We start from the raw sequence: 17,761 nt of genomic DNA on the forward strand, positions 1-17,761 counted from the left end.
ACTGGCATTTTGACAGAATTATGTGCCCTTTTTATACTTAGAAAATTGAAAATTTGGTTAAGTTTTGTGTTTAGGTCCACTTTATTCCTACAGTATCAAAGCTATTGCTTTCATACTTGGTACACTTATTAACTATCATAAGGGGACTGTGCAGGCAAAGTTATGTAACTCTGACTGGCATTTGGGCGGAATTATGGGCCCTTTATACTTAGAAAATTGAAAATTTGGTTAAGTTTTGTGTTTTGGTCCACTTTACCCCTAAAGTATCATAGATATTGCTTTCATACTTGGAACACTCGCTAACTATCATAAGGGTACAGTAAAAGGACAAGTTGCATAACTCTGGTTGTCATTTTTACGGAATTATGGCCCTTTTTTGACTTAGTAACTTTGAATATATGGTTAAATTTTGTGTTTCGATCCACTTTACTTCTAAAGTATCAAGGCTATTGCTTTCAAACTTCAAATACTTTCATGCTATCATGAGGTTACTGTACCTGGCAAGTTGAATTTTACCTTGACCTTTGAATGACCTTGACTCTCAAGGTCAAATTATTAAATTTTGCTAATATTGCCATAACTTCTTTATTTATGATTAGATTTGATTGATACTTTGACAAAACTACTCTGACCTGACATACCACAATAGACTCCATCCAAACCATCCCCCGTGCCCTCCCCCCCCCCCCCCCCCGAATCCCCCCCCCCCCCCCCGAATCCCCCCCCCTAAATTTTTTTTTTTTTTTTTTTAAGATCATCTCACAAATGACCACCACACCCTCACACTATAACCCCCCACACACCCCCAATTTTTTTTATTTTTTTTGAAAAGGTTAAAAAACACAAATATTGATTTTTACTATTTTATTTTTGAAATACCGTCCAACCATCGCACCCCAAGAATCCCCCCCCCCCCCCCACCCCCGAATTTTTTTTTTTTTGCATTTTTTTTCCGCATTTTTGGAAGATAATGTAATAAATGTCCAGACCCCCACACTATACACCCCTCTTCACTCCACCCCTCCCTCCTTTGTGATTGAAATTGAGAGTCCCTTCACATTTAAAAAGAAAATAGATGAGCAGTCTGCACCAGCAAGGAGGTGCTCTTGTTTAAGTTTGAAACAATTCAGTGCAATGAAACATTTAATAAAAATTGGCAACTGTGAATTAATTATTATGCCCCCCTTCGAAGAAGAGGGGGTATATTGCTTTGCTCATGTCGGTCGGTCTGTCGGTCTGTCAGTCGGTCGGTCTGTCGGTCCGTCCACCAGGTGGTTGTCAGACGATAACTCAAGAAAGCTTGGGCCTAGGATCATGAAACTTCATAGGTACATTGATCATGACTCGCAGATGACCCCTATTGATTTTGAGGTCACTAGGTCAAAGGTCAAGGTCTCGGTGACCAGAAATAGTAAAATGGTTTTTGAATGATAACTCAAGAACTCATACGCCTAATATCATGAAACTTCATGGGTAGATTGATCATGACTTGCAGATGACCCCTATTGATTTTGAGGTCACTAGGTCAAAGGTCAAGGTCACGGTGACCCGAAATAGTATAATGGTTTCCGGATGATAACTCAAGAACGCATACGCCTGGGATCATGAAACTTCATGGGTAGATTGATCATGACTCGAAGATGACTCCTATTGATTTTGAGGTCACTATGTCAAAGGTCAAGGTCACAGTGACCTGAAATAGTAAAATGGTTTTCGGATGATATCTCAAGAACGCATACACCTAGGATCATGAAACTTCAAAGGTAGATTGATCATGACTTGCAGATGACCCCTATTGATTTTGAGGTCACAAGGTCATGACACTTCATAGGTACATTGATGGTGACTCGCAAATGACCCCTATTGATTTTCAGGTTACTAGGTCAAAGGTCAAGGTCACAGTGACAAAAATCGTATTCACACAATGGCTGCCACTACAACGGACAGCCCATATGGGGGGCATGCATGTTTTACAAACAGCCCCTGTTTTAATAATATATAATTCGAGGGCTGAACAGAAAACTGCAGTATCTCCTACTTTATTTAATATGAGTTACAACAGTCTTCCGTTCAGCCCTCAATATTAATCAAGGCCAAGGAAATGATTTAACTCAGAATTATATTAAGAAATAATGCACAGAAAGTCTGTCATGTAAGCAATATTGTTGTTTAGTTATCAATTATTTTATTTAATGAAAGTATAAGATATACATGACACTACATGTACTTGGTACTGAGCTTGTTAGTCTTTAGCTGGGCAACCAAAATACTAAAGATGGTTGCTGTGTGGGCAACCAATTGTAAAACGTTAGTTACCATCCGTACAATATGTAGTTTGTGTTGGTTTGTGCATATCCATCCTTTGTAGTAAACATTAAACTTGAGAACACTTTGTTTTCAGGTCTGTTACACATCTACTGTACCCATGGAAGGCTTCTCACAAAACTTGGTTGCAAAGTTAATGTCATTAAAATTATGTGCATTAATGTCAGACTTGCAATACCATGTTCAAGGTCACTCTTGAAGGTCAATTGTTTGAGCCCCTACTTATGCCCCCTTTACTTTCCAGATGGGCGGAGGAAAATAGATTTGTCCTTGTCTGTATGCGTCCAGCATTTGGAGCGGAAAGGGTTTACTAATCTTTGAGTTGAACATAGAACAAAAAAACGATTCTCTTTTTATGAGATTTTTCCGCCTAGGGTTAAGCATTCAGTTTGGAAAAGAAAAACACATGATCAAACTGCTTTTGCAAACTTCAAACAAATGGCATTTTTTATGTTTTTCAAACTGTTTTTTCCCCAAAAATGTAGCTTTAAAGTTGCTAGAATGGTCTTTTTATTAGCTGACCTGAGCACAATGTGCTCATGATGAGCTTTTGTGATCGCCTTTTGTCAGTTATGCGTCGTGCAGCGTCAACATTTGCCTTGTTAAGGCCACATTTATTGTCTAATCTTCATGAAATTTGGTCTGAAGATTGGTCTCAATAATATCTTGGATGAGTTAGAAAATGGTTAAGTTTGCTTGAAAAACATGGCTGCCAAGAGGCGGGGCATTAAATGGCTTAAATGGCTATATATGGCTATAGTAAAATCTTGTTAACACTCTAGAGGCCACATATACTGTCTGATCTTCATGAAACCTGGTCAGAAGATTAATTCCAATAATATCTTGGACAAGTTAAAAATGAAGCCGGTTGGTTGAAAAACATGGCCGCCAAGGGGTGGGGCATTTTTCCTAATATGGCTATAGTACAACCTTGTTAACACTCTAGAGGCCACATTTATTTTCCGATCTTCATGAAACTTGGTCTGAAGATTTGTCCCAATGATATCTTGGATGAGTTTGAAAATGGTTTCGGTTGTTTTAAAACATGGCCACCAGGGGGCGGGGCATTTTTCCTAATATGGCTATATATTGCTTGAGTAAACCTTATTAACACTCTAGAGGCCACATTCATTGTCCAATAATCATGAAAATTGGTCAGACGATTTGTCCCAATGATATCTTGGATGAGTTCAAAAATGGTTCCGGTTGATGGAAAAACATGGCTGTCAAGGGGGCGTAGCATTTTTATACCCCAACAAACAAAGTTTAGGGGGGTATATAGGAGTGAGCCTGTCTGTAGGTCAGTCTGTATTAAGTGTCGGCTCTCTAATTCAAGTTGTTTTCATCTGATCTTCACCAAACTTGGTCAGATGTTGTATCTAGATGATGTCTTGGTCAAGTTCGAATATGGGTCATGCCGGGTCAAAAACTAGGTCATGGGGTCACTAAGTGCGTTTTAAACATTGAGCATAGTGTCCGTTCTCTTTTCAAGTAGTTTTCATCCAAGCTTCACCACACTTGGTCAGAAGTTGTATCTAGATGATGTGTAGGTAAAGTTCGAACATGGGCCATGCTGGGTCAAAAACTAGGTCATGGGGTCACTTTGTGTTTAAAATAATAATCATGGTGTTGCTGTTTTATGTGAAGACAACATGCAAATATTCTGTGTCAATGCGGCATGTGGGGGTATTCGTCATGTCTGTGACAAAGATCTAGTTCCTTATATAGCTATAGTAAAACCTTGTTTACACTCTAGAAGCCATAATTATGGTTCGATCATAATGACACATTGTCAAAAGATTTGTCCCAATGATATCTTAGACAAGTTCGAAAATGGTTCCAGTTGCTTGAAAAATATGGCCACCAGGGGGCAGGGCATTTTTCCTTATATGGCTTCATGAATCTTCATGAAACTTTGTCAGAATATTTGTTTAAATGATATCTTGAATGTGTATGAAAATGGTTTTGGTCTGTAGAAAAACGTGGCTGCCAGGGTATTCACTAGTCATGAAAGTGTGTAAGAACATTTTGTTCTTATGACATCTTGGGCTGCACAGAACAGGTCAGTTCCACTGAAACTCAGGTGAGCGACTTTGGGCCTTTCAGGCCCTCTTGTTTTTCAGTTTATTTTCAGGTTTGTGTACCCGGTAATTATTTTATATTTTATTTAATAAATTTTTAGCTTGACTATAGAGAGAGAGAGAGGGAGAGGGGGAGGGAGAGGGGGAGGGAGAGGGGGAGAGAGATTTGATGGAGATATCCCACTCACCCCGGGTCGGCGTGAGCATGCAAATGTTAATGTTTGCGTACCACCTCAAATATTTTCTATATATTTAGTGAAGCTATCCCACTCACCACGGCGTTGGCGTGAGCATGCAAATGTTTATGTTTGCGTACCACCTCAAATATTTTCTATGTCCCTTGACATATTGCTTTCATATTTTGCATATTTCTTTACCAGCATGACCGCAATCTATAAACAAGAGCAGACAACTGTATCAATTATTTTGTAAGGATTATGGCCCTTTTTTCGCTTAGAAAATTGAAAATTTGGTTAAGTTTTGTGTTAAGGTCCACTTTATTATGCCCCCCTTCGAAGAAGAGGGGGTATATTGCTTTGCTCATGTCGGTCGGTCGGTCCGTCCACCAGGTGGTTGTCATATATGGTGTACGAACTGGTCCAAAACTATTCTAAACTGACCGGGACGGTTTATAAACCGTCCGGGACGGTTTGTAAACTGTCCCGGACAGTTTACAAAACTGTCCCGGACAGTTTCTTACTTTTGAACCGCTCGTGCGTCTGTAAACTGTACCGGGCGATTTATTTTGTGGATTACAAACCGTCCGGGACAGTTTAGGAAACTGTCCGGGACGGTTTCCTGGAAACTGTCCGGGACGGTTTCCTAAACTGTCCCGGACGGTTTGCAGGCATAAATTTTAGTACGGCATAGGTTCTTAAGACCATAGTCGGACAGTTAAAACCGTCCCGGACAGTTTACTAAACTGTCCTGGACAGTTTAAACCGTCCCGGACGGTTTATGCGCACGAACGGTCTAAAACTTTCCTAAACCGTCCCGGACAGTTTGTAAACTGTCCGGGACAGTTTAGTAAACTGTCCGGGACAGTTTCGGGACAGTTTAGTAAACTGTCCGGGACAGTTTACAAACTGTCCCGGACGGTTTCTAAACTGTCCCGGACAGTTTAGAATAGTTTTGGACCAGTTTGTACACCATAGTCATACGATAACTCAAGAACGCTTGGGCCTAGGATCATGAAACTTCATAGGTACATTGATCATGACTCGCAGATGACCCCTATTGATTTTGAGTTCACTAGGTCAAAAGTCAAGGTCACGGTGACCAGAAATAGTAAAATGGTTTTTGAATGATAACTCAATAACGCATACGCCTAGGATCATAAAACTTCATGGGTAGATTGATCATGACTTGCAGATGACCCCTATTGATTTTGAGGTCACTACGTCAAAGGTCAAGGTCACGGTCACGGTGACCCGAAATAGGAAAATGATTTTCGGATGATAACTCAAGAACGCTTTTGCCTAGGATCATGACACTTCATAGGTACATTGATCGTGACTCGCAGATGACCCCTATTGATTTTCAGGTCACTAGGTCAAAGGTCAAGTTCACAGTGACAAAAATCGTATTCACACAATGGCTGCCACTACAACGGACAGTCCATATGGGGGGCATGCATGTTTTACAAACAGCCCTTGTTTCTTATATGGCTTTACTGTATGGTAAAACCTTGTTAACACTCTAGAAGTCACATTTGTGGTCCAATGCTCATGAAACTTGGTCAGAATATTTGAACTAATAATATCTGGGCTAAGTTCAAAAATGGTTGAGATCAGTTAAAAGACATGGTTGCAAGGGGGCGTGGCATTTTTCCGTAAATGGCTATTTACTACAAAACCTTGTTAACACTCTAGAAGTCACATTTATTATCCAATCTTTATGAAACTTGATCTGAACATTTGTTCTAACAATAGCTTGAGTGAGTTTAAAAATGGTTATGGATTGTTGAAAAACACGGCCGCCAGGGGGGGGGGGCAGTTGTCCTTATATGGCTTTAGTGAAAACTTGTTGACACTATATTAGCCACATTTATTGGCCAATCTTCATGAAACTTGGTCAGAACATTTGTCCCAATGAAATTTTGCCAGAGATTGAAGCTGGGTCATATGAGCTCAAAAACTAGGTCACAAGGTCAAATATAAAAAAACATGTTAAAAGTCACTTTTTTGGTCCAAAATAATCTTCATGAATCAGCTTGCATTTTTTTCAGAATAGTCTAGTTCCTTTGGCTTTCAGGTGAGCGCCTTAGGGCCTGATGGCCCTCTTGTCTTATTTTTGAAAGATAATCTAATAAATGACCACCCCCACCACATGATACCCCCTCTCCACCCCAACCCACCACCTCCCACCAAAAAAAGATTTTTTTTTTGAAACATTGTAAAACTTGAAAAAAAATCTTATTACTTTGTTTTATATCTTTACAAATGTTCAATAGATTGTAGAAAATATACCTGAACTCAGAATCGTCTATAAAGTACAACTTCTTTAAAACATAAGCGATCGATATGTTTCAATTATGGTCCTCTTCCACTTAGAATATGACTATATTACCTTGACCTTATTGCATATGAACAATTTCCCATTGATGGCTTATGTTATACTGTCAAGCACTCGAATAGTCAAGCGCGCTGTCTTCTGACAGCTCTTGTTATTATTTGCTTTCTAACTTTTCTATTGTAACACAGCTCAGTCTGTATTGGACACCATGCCAAACAGATCACAGTTTAATAAGCTACTAAATTGCATATGACCAAACTTAATCAGTATAACTTGGAACTAATAAATATTGATATTACATTTATGTTCCGGGCAATTATTTTTTATGCTCCCCCAAAATTTATTTTTGGGGGAGCATATAGTCGCCGCTTTGTCTGTCTGTGTGTGCGTCTGTCTGTCCGTCCGTGCACAATTTTTGTCTGCGCTATTTCTCAGCAACTAATGACCGGAATTCAATAAAACTTAATGGGAAGCTCCATTACCAAGAGGAGATGTGCATATTATCAGCGGGTTCTGGTCGGATGATTTTTCACAGAGTTATGGCCCTCTGAAATTTTTGAAATTTCCATTAACTGTTCATATAGTGCAATTCTTGTCCGGGCTATTTCTCAGCAACAAATGACCGGAATTCAATGAAACTTTACGGGAAGCTTCACTACCAAGAGGAGATGTGCATATTATCAGCGGGTTCTGGTCGGATGATTTTTCACAGAGTTATGGCCCTTTGAAATTTTCTATAAAAAATTCTTGTCCCCCCAACTACTGTGCCCTCAAGATGTTTCCTTTTATCTGAATATATAGTGCAATATTGTGACAAAAAAAAATCTTTGGGGAGCATCATCCGTCTCTTGCAAAAAGTTAACCCACTTTCATACCAAAACACACTTAAACCAACATAAAACTGTGTTTTTTCTAAGTTTTTCTGAGCAGAAGTTGGTTTTTGCTAATAAAAGCGAGTTTTATGTGAGTTTAAAGTTGGTTTTTTAAAGTAGATGTGTGTTAAAGCCAGTTTTTTTGCTTTAAGAAGTTGGTTTTGTGTGTGTCAAAAGTGAGTCTTTTTATTTATGAGTTGGTTTATGTGTGTTTAAGTGTGTTTTTTTGTTTCATAAGCGAGTCTTTTACAACAGAAGTTGGTCTTTTTATAAACAGAAGTGGGTTTAAGCGAGTTTAAGTTGGTCTTTTTATAAATCATTTGAGAGCCGCAACAAGGCTAAAAGACTCACTTTAACACACTTTTCAATAAGTTGGTCTTTCGTTTATTAATATAACTCAACAATGAAACAATAATTCTTCAACTAGGTCTTTGTTTCATGTTTATAGCCATATATTATCAAGGTGAATTGTAAAGGGGCTTTTTTACAGCTTGTTTGCCATTGCACCTTTTGTACATTTGTGGGCTCCCCATAATTTTAAGGAAATATTGGATGAACATTGCTCTTTCAGAACATCACAGGTTCACAGATGGACAACAAGTATCACTGCCAAAGACTATAAAAATGTTAAAATGTTCAAACTTAGTTTTATACCTGAATATGAAATGGTTTGTCTTACACTTTGAATCAATAAATAACTATTAAATATAATATAAGAACAATCACACATCTATAAAAATGTGAATACTTCCATTTAATTCATGTTCTTTGGAGAATTCAATAGACTAACAGTATGTTTTTTTATTCATTTTTTTTTTGGGGGGGGGGGAGGCCTGACACTGTTTCTATAATAAATAAAACTAGTTTCAGTGTGAAAGTGTTGATTAATATATGGAAACTTATGTGGGCTTGCCAGCATCCATTATATCTCCTCAACATAAAAACAATAACTATTTTAACTTTCTTATACTGATATTTAACCCCAATACAATTAATGCCTACCACATTGACCTTTAACATACAATTTAAAAGGCAATAAAAATAATATTTATAATATTATTATTTGCTAACACCATTCAGCATGCTATATTGATTATTCATCAAGGGTGAAGCTAAGGGTGCTGGGTATTATTCAATAAATATGTTGGTGTTGAAATCAGTGGATATTTCTCAGATTTAGTAATTGGCTGACACACATAAGAGATTAGCCCCCCCCCCCATTAAATCATAAACATTAATCCCTATCAGTGCTCCAACTATAGGCCTAACAAAGGGGTGTTGATAGACTTTTGATTGGTTCAGCCACCATCTATTTGAAAACAAGCGAGTTTGATTGGCTGGAGACAGGAAGTTATTTTTTGTAAACAAAGGGAGTTTTCAGCAACTGACTTTTAGCTAAATTTAAGGTATAATTGAGTAACATTAAGACTTATAATTCTAGTTTAAAATGTCTTGAAATACTTTCAGCATGAAGTTTTGTGTGATGAAAATAATGTGTATTTACTACAATGTGTAAATCAACAATAAGTTTGTTGCAAAGGAGATTCAAAGTGGGTGGTTAAAGTGCTATGGTCTCATAATTCATCAACTGCCTGTTTTCTTGGAATACTGAAGAACAGTTGTTTAAGGTTTGTATTTTCATTTTTGCATCCCTTTTTTATTTAGTTTTATATTGAATTAATTATTATCATTATCATATATATGTTTTGTCACTGGGAAATGTAAATGGATAAGTATAAATGTAATGCAATTATAAGGAAAAACAACACCATTTGAATTATTATGGCTGTATTTTATGGTTATTGTCATCTTAAATGTTATTTATACCATACATGCCAGACGTCCCGATCTCGGCGGGACAGTCCCGCTTTTGGGCCCTTTGTCCCGCCGTCCCGATATGAGATGATTTGTCCCGACATTCGTAAAAAACGAGGTAAGGTCTATAGGTTCACAATAAAATTCGCTATTCAAGCTCTGTTTCGCTAACACTTACCACCGCTAATCCCTTTATTGCCCCCAATTAACAATCCGATTCTACTTCTCGTGTGTACCAGTGTTGTTTATGACACCTTATCAGCGATTTATCGGCTAAATATTGATTTTATCAAGCATTCACACCATGGTGGTCTTCAAGATAGCGGTCGCTTATTTCTATCGATAGTTGTATAATAAATTAATGAAATAAATGTTGAAAATGTGTTTGTTTTTGTCTTTGTTTTAAATGGTTTACAAAACAATTGTTTTGTAAAATTAACTCTATGTCATTAATGAGTCTACTCCAATTACGCCGCGACAATTGACAAGTAACAAACTGCGCATAGATACATGCTTAAAAAACATTGCATTCCGTGTCAAGCTGATGTAACTGTTCTGTAGATAGTTTACTGTAACACGTACTTTCAGTGTACTGGATAGCCTCCCCTGCGTTACGATGTTTGCCATTGAAAGTAATATAATATGTATTGTTGTTGTAATGTTCCAGATTTTGTACTAAAAAGATTAATATTATCTTCATTGTTTGCTATTGCCTTATGTTATAAAACTGTTATTGTTATGGTTTAGATTTCATGCTTTATATCAGATGTTTTATGTCTTGAATAAAAGTATCAAAGTTTTTGTTGGTACTATACTGACTACAGTAAAGATGGAATGATAGATCGTTTTAGGTGTCCTGCTTTTTGGTCAAATGTCCCGACAATTTTTTATGGAATGTCCCGCTTTGGACCTGAAAAATTCTGGCATGTATGTTTATACCTATTTCTGGTCATTAATGAACAGATTTCTTTCCCACATATTCAATGAGAACTTTTATATTTTAAATTTGAAGGTGAAACTCCCAAGGTGAAATTTACATTGATTGGAAGATTATTTGGATAGAATATGCATCATAGCCTGCCAAAAAAGAGAGCAAAAGGGGGACTAACTGATGTATGGACTTTGATACCAGGTTTTACCCTGCACGAGCAGGCCAACTCGAGGAGATCAGGAGTGGGAAAACCGAGCCCTGTCCTTGACCAAGAAAAGTTGGATTTGTTGAGAGGTAAAACTATACAGGTTATTGCATTTTAAAGGCGTCACACTTCCGACCAGTCCACACAGCCAAATGAGACCACGTATCTTGGTACATTTTCAAACAGTATTTTCTACCACACGTAATTTCTTTTTATTATTTATGAAAAGCGTTAAGTCACATGTGATCACAGGATTTAAATTGCAAAAATAAACAAACAAAAACAACAAGCAAACAAACTTGTTGTAATTTAAATTAATAATTTTTATAGCAACAGGATTACCATAACAGCAATATTTAACACTTACATTATAAAATATCTTTCAGGACCTGATCTCAAATGAGATCATGCACGAGACGCACCACACAAAGGCCATGACAGTATAGTTTTCAGACCTGATCAGCTGGTGACTGCTCTATGAAGTGTCGTTCAACCTCCCCTTAGGGGGGATTCGAGAGGGTCTTCTGATTGCCGAAAACTGCGCCATTGTTGGTATGATTCGTTTTTTTTAGGGAAAAGGGGTATATAAATATATAAGTGTCCTACTGCCTTCATATCCATTTTGAAACAGACATAATGCAATTTAATTCAAATTTGACGACAGCACATAATCTGTCTTGTGTTAATTTAATACTACTGCTAAAATTTAAGAGTTACAAAAAATTGTGTTTGTGGTTAAAAAAGTTTTGGAGAATTTAACACATAGGCAGACAAAAATAACCTCAGTATAAAGTTAAAGATCAAGCTTTCATTTTGAACGATAAAAAAAAATTCAAGCAACAGTAATTTGCCTCCTTGTTTCAAAAACCTCTTTTGAAATCCTTCTAATGTAGATGATGTTCAAATGGGATATCTGAATCTGATATTAATGTAAAAGTTTATTCCACCAAAATCAAGTCATTCAGATCAGACTTGATTTGGGTGGAATAAACTTCTACATGTTTTTTGAATATTGTAATGTACAGTAAAATCCTGCATTGATTGTTCATATACATTGCAGATGTCATCTCCTTAAAAATTGCCCTGACCATTTCAACAGTGTGGCAGAAAAAATGAGATGGGCCTTGAGGAGGCTTCATGTCATGTACTGCGCGGAGAATATATGAGCTGTGTAGTGCTGAGGAATTTGTTGCGTTTGTATATAGTTGTAAATATGTGTAAAGGGCTATTCCAGAAAAAAATAGTAACACACAAAAAACCAACATACCGAAACTCACAAAAAACCAACATACCAAAACCCACAAAAAACCAACAAACCAAAACCCACAAAAAACCAACATACCAAAACCCACAAAAAACCAACATACCAAAACCACAAAAAACCAACTTACCAAAACCCACATATGTGTACCAAGTGAGTTTTTTCTGTGTTTTACTCAGTTTTAACCAAGTTGGTAAAAATACCCACTTTAAACACAGAAAAAACCAATTTACATAAACTCACAAAAACCAACATACCAAAACCCACTAAAAACCAACTTACCAAAACCAACAAAAAAACAACCTACCGAAACCCACTTTGGTACCAAGTGAGTTTTTTCTGTGTTTTACACAGCAAAAAAGACCCACTTAAACCAACTGCCAATACCGCTTGGTTTAACACTGATAAAACCTGTGTTTAACTCGAGTTTTACACACTTATTTGGGAAGGGCTGTATTATTATATGCAATAAATATAAAACATAAAGTGTTGTTATTTTTTATGAATCATGTGTATGTGCTTGTAATTATAAAATAAATTGATTTATTGTCAGTATAAAAACATGTGTGCATTGTTCATTATGTTTAATGAATATAAAACATGCAATGCTGTTATTTTCTATGCTTCAATTGTATGTATTATATACATAAATAATAATATATAACATGAATGAACAATAATAGAATTTAAAATGAAGTTTGTCTTTTATTTTAGGAAAAGCTTATGCTTTACTATCGACTCACAAACTTTCAATTAGCGATATGTGTCTTTACGTAATTAGCAAATAATTAATTACCGACTCGGGCCTTTAATTTACCGACACGGGCCTTTAATGGCCAATAAGTAACCAATTAGTAAACAACTCACTGCTTTAATTATGATACAAACTGTGTAATTCACTGAAAGAGTAAATAAAGTCAGTTGAACACACATTATATAATACGTGTGTTGTTTGTTAAATTCACAAAACCAGTAATGGCTTGCGAATATCCTTGTGTGTACTGTGCACGGAATGTTGGTGAAGAAGATAAAGCCATCTCATGCGATGAATGTGAAAGATGGCAGCATCTGTCATGTGAGACTGGTGTCAGTCTCCGACAGAATCGAAAAATGATGAAAGAGAATGTCGTCGTTACGTGGAAATGCTGCGAATGTAGCCGACTAGTGGAAGTTCCACCAGAGGTACCGGCGATAGTGGATATCCCTATAGATGTTATGCCAGAGGTACCGGAGATAGTGGAGATCCCTATGGATGTTACTCCAGAAGTAACAGAGGCTACAAATGAAATTTCTGTATTGTCAGACCTATCGATAGACTCCTGTTTAGATGAAGTAGAAGATAGGACCTTCAACGTAATCAATCGGGAGATCAATCAACCGAACATCCCTCTCGACGTTTCACTAAGGGAATATCCTCTGGATACGGTCATACCAGAGGACAGACCCGTAACGTATGAAGTTGTGACTGGTGGCACCAAAAGAGGAGGAAAGTAGCTGATCAGCAGTGATGGTCGCTCCTACACCGCCAAGGTATGTAAAAATAAGCAACTATATTTTTTTGTAAATAATAATAATAATAATTAATGAGAATAACAATATAACTCGTTTTACTATTATGATTGAGAATAATAATAGCAGTAGCAAAATCAATTTTTCATATAAATAATCATTAATAATGTGTTTGTTTGTAGCGTAGTGATGGCGGGCGCATGTACTGGACATGCAGTGTCCGAAACAAAACGACGAAGTGCTATGCCAACGTCAAACAGTTCGGTGACTACTTCACGGTGTTGTTGGGTGGGCACAGTCATCCCGCGAATCCTGGTCTGCCGAAGCAAGTAAAGGCTCATGCAGAAGTTCGTGATCGTTCAAAGAAGAACGTATTCGAACCTGCGGCCAGTATAGTGGAGGACGTAAAAACCCATTTTACCAGCTGTTCACGATACACGCCTTCGTGAAGAAGGATGACGACACCAAGCAAGCGCCGTTGGTGTACGTGCTGATGTCCAGGCGTACGAAGGAAGACTATGTTAGTGTGCTGACATCCATCCACCAACGCCTGGAAAATCCACTGGTCGAGTGGGTCATGCTTGACATTGAAGCAGGTAATTTGATTAATATTATATGAGTAACTTAATTATTTGAAATCAAACAGTATTAAGTCCATCTATTTTAATTGATTTTAAACTTATCAAGTGATGTATGACCTATACTATTTGTATGTTTTTGTAAGCGATGTGGCAGGCACTACGGCATGTCTACCCAAGGGCCACTCTGAAAGGATGTGTCTTCCATTGTAATCAGAGGTTCTCCATTGTGATCAATTTTCGCAAGTTCGGGTCTGTATGAAGACCATTGATGTTGGGAGGGGATGGGGAAAGCGCTTTAAAAGCCACGAGAAAGGGGAAACCCACAAAGAAAACATGAAATTGAGAAGCAAACAGGGTTCCTGCGATGTGTTTTTTGTGTTAAGGATGGATAACATGTATTTATATGTAATAACTAGAAATAACATGTATGAGTTATTGTGGAATATGTTTAATGTTTTTGAGCAAATAAATTATATTTACTGTGTTTATCTTGCTTGAATATGCATTTTTTTAAAGGAAACTAACGTACGGTTCTCGGCCTTGAAAATGAAAATGAAAATTTGGCATTGAAAAGTCCTTGAAAAGTGCTTGAATTTAGGTTTGAGATTTCTGTTTGAACCATGGACAGCATCTTGAGTGTAGGTTTAGGGAACATCTCGGACTCTTTTATCAATGTGATTTTGTCTTCTACGCGCCTTTGCTTAGAAGGAGGTTGGGACATTTTTAGTCTTAGGTATCTTAATTACCAATTTGAAAATCTAAATGAATATCTAAATGCAACTGCTTCAAGAACTCTGCAAATCACCCTTTTTATATGGCACTAAATAAGCAATTGTAATAAACAACACAAAATTAAAAAGCATTAAAATTATTAAAATTAAGCACAGCTTCCTACATCAAAAACAAAACACACTAAAGAACTCTATGTTTGTTATCAGTAATTATAATCAGTATTAACACCTATTGATCGATATGTACATCACTGGACAAGTATCTTTAAATTGTTTTGCGATTTTAACAGTTTGCCAATTTTTTGACCGCCTTTATTAATTTCACGCGTCTTTAATCCACTATTTACAACTTTTTGACACTGGGTCTGAGGTACAATAAACAGGCCCTGAGCTATTTAGAGAGGTACAATTATGTATGGAATGACCTAATTTTGATCCAAAGAATGACCCGGACAATATGTCTAGTTTAGAGAGGATTCCGGTATAGAGAGGATCTGGTTTCTACTGTACGTATGAATGTGCTCCAATTTTGTCTGGACTGTACATGGACAATGTTGTATGAACGTATGTATGTGCTCCAATTTTGTCTGGACTGTACATGGACAATGGTGTATGTACGTATGTATGTGCTCCAATCTTGTCTGGACTGTACATGAACAATTGTGTATGTACGTATTGATGTGCTCCAATTTTGTCTGGACTGTACATGGACAATGGTGTATGTACGTATGTATGTGCTATTTTGATCCAAAGAATGACCCGTATTCGGAATTGAGGGGATTCCGGTCTTGAGGAGATATTTTACGCATGGTTTTATAGGGAAACAAATGGGACCGGACAATTTGTCCAGTTTAGAGAAGATTCCGGTATAGAGAGGATCTGGTTTCTACTGTACGCATGTATGTGCTCCAATTTTGTCTGGACTGTACATTGACAATGTTGTATGTACGTATGTATGTGCTCCAATTTTGTCTGGACTGTACATGGACAATGGTGTATGTACGTATGTATGTGCTCCAATCTTGTCTGGACTGTACATGAACAATAATTATTGTGTATGTACGTATGTATGTGCTCCAATTTTGTCTGGACTGTACATGGACAATGGTGTATGTACGTATGTATGTGCTCCAATCTTGTCTGGACTGTACATGTACAATTGTGTTTGTACGTATGTATGTGCTCCAGTCTTGTTTGGACTGTACATTTAAAATGGTGTATGTACGCATGTATGTGCTCCAGAGCTTTCAGGACTGTAACTTTGTCTAAAATTGTCCACCATCATAAGATGACGTGTTGCTTGTAACATCTTCTCCATACCTCAAAGGTCAAGGTAACACCAACAGGTGAAAAGTCAAATTGGTAAATAAAATTTAACTTACAAAGACTGTAACTTCAAAATAATTTACCATGAGTGACCACCTTATAGAGATGACATGTCATATGTAACACCTGTCTTCCAAACTGAAAGGCAAAGTTCAAATTTGGTCATAAAACAGCTTGTCTGTACTGAAAGATTGTCATGAATTATACATTTAAGAAATAACTTACCACAATTTTACCATCATGAGGACACAATGTTAAGCATAGTATACATTGTACCTATTTTTATCCCCGCCAAATTTTTTTTCGGAGGGGATATAGTAATAGTCTCTGTCCATCTGTGCGTCCATCTTTCCGTCCGAAACTTTGTCCAGAGCATAACTCCAAATCTATTCAATGGATTTACTTTAAACTTAAATTAATTTAATTAATTTAAATTTAAACTTAAACATATGGCAATTAGGAGAAGTGCAGTGACCAAGAACCATAACTCTATCTACCTTAGTTTTTGAATTATCTGCCTTCATATAATTTCAAAGTAAATTTTTGTCCGGAGCATAACTCAAAATCTACTGAAGGAATTTACTTGAAGCTTGAAATATAAATAGATAGCAGGTAGGAGAAGTGCAGTGACTAAGAACCATAACTCTATCTACCTTAGTTTATGAATTATCTCCATTTATTTAATTGTTTAGTAAATTTTTGTCCGGAGCATGACTCTAAATGTACTGAAGGGATTTACCTGAAACTTGAAATATAAACAGATGGCAAGTAGGAAAAGTGCAGTGACTAAGAACCATAACTCTATCTACCTTAGTTTTTAAATTATATTCCTTTATTTAATTTCAAAGTTAATTTTTGTCCGGAGCATAAGTTTAAATCTACTGAAGGGACTTACTTGAAACTTGAAATATAAACAGATGGCAAGTAGGAGAAGTGCAGTGACACAGAACCATAACTCTATCTACCCTAGTTTTTGAATTATCTCCCTTTATTTAATTTCAAAGTAAATTTTGTCCGGAGCATTACTCTAAATCTACTGAAGGAATTTTCTTGAAACTAGAAATATAAGCAGATGGCAACTAGGAGAAGCGCAGTGAACATTAACCATAACACTTTCGGAAGCAGTTTTTGAACTATCTCCCTTTATTGATTATTTATTTATTTTTTATTTATTTATAATTTTAAATTATATTTAATTTAATTTCATAGTAAATATTTTAACTTTCCAATTTTTAATATCTCCCTTTATCTAATTTTACAATAATATTTTGATTTGAACACTGAAGTATTCAATGTAAAATGAATAGATGAGTATAAGGAAAAATACAGTGATCAAGAACAGTATCTGTTTATAGTCTTATTTTTTAATTAACTCCCTTTCTTTTATTTCCATGTTTTTTATTCTCTACAGCATAACTCCAATGCTATATAACTAATTGATCCTTGAAATATAAATAGATGACACAGGTGCCATGTTTTAAAAATATTCTACTCTCTAAAACAAATGTTGTCATACAAGCAAACACATTTCGGCGGGGATTTGGCACTTCTGTGACAAGCTCTTGTCCATCTTCAAAGGATAAGGTTATACATGTACAATGTAATTATAG

At 36.6% G+C, this 17,761-nt stretch overlaps 1 protein-coding gene, 2 long non-coding RNA genes and 1 pseudogene across 3 annotated transcripts in view; all 4 read left to right on the forward strand.

The window, feature by feature from the left end:
* LOC127872919 (mediator of RNA polymerase II transcription subunit 29-like) overlaps positions 1-17,761 on the forward strand; it is a 57,250-nt gene that overhangs the window by 21,593 nt on the left and 17,896 nt on the right. The gene's annotated exons all lie outside the window — the stretch shown is intronic.
* Positions 5,310-5,527, forward strand: LOC127875492 (small nucleolar RNA snR44; annotated as a pseudogene).
* LOC127872938 (uncharacterized) lies at positions 5,566-12,352 on the forward strand. The gene is made up of 3 exons (XR_008045843.1): positions 5,566-10,832; positions 11,130-11,295; positions 11,804-12,352. It is a non-coding gene; the product is annotated as an uncharacterized LOC127872938 (long non-coding RNA).
* On the forward strand, positions 12,363-14,990 carry LOC127872931 (uncharacterized). Its single transcript, XR_008045835.1, has 3 exons — positions 12,363-13,534; positions 13,696-14,109; positions 14,238-14,990. It is a non-coding gene; the product is annotated as an uncharacterized LOC127872931 (long non-coding RNA).

This window comes from Dreissena polymorpha, chromosome 3 (genome assembly GCF_020536995.1).
Source record: "Dreissena polymorpha isolate Duluth1 chromosome 3, UMN_Dpol_1.0, whole genome shotgun sequence".
Classification (NCBI taxonomy): Eukaryota; Metazoa; Mollusca; class Bivalvia; order Myida; family Dreissenidae; genus Dreissena; species Dreissena polymorpha.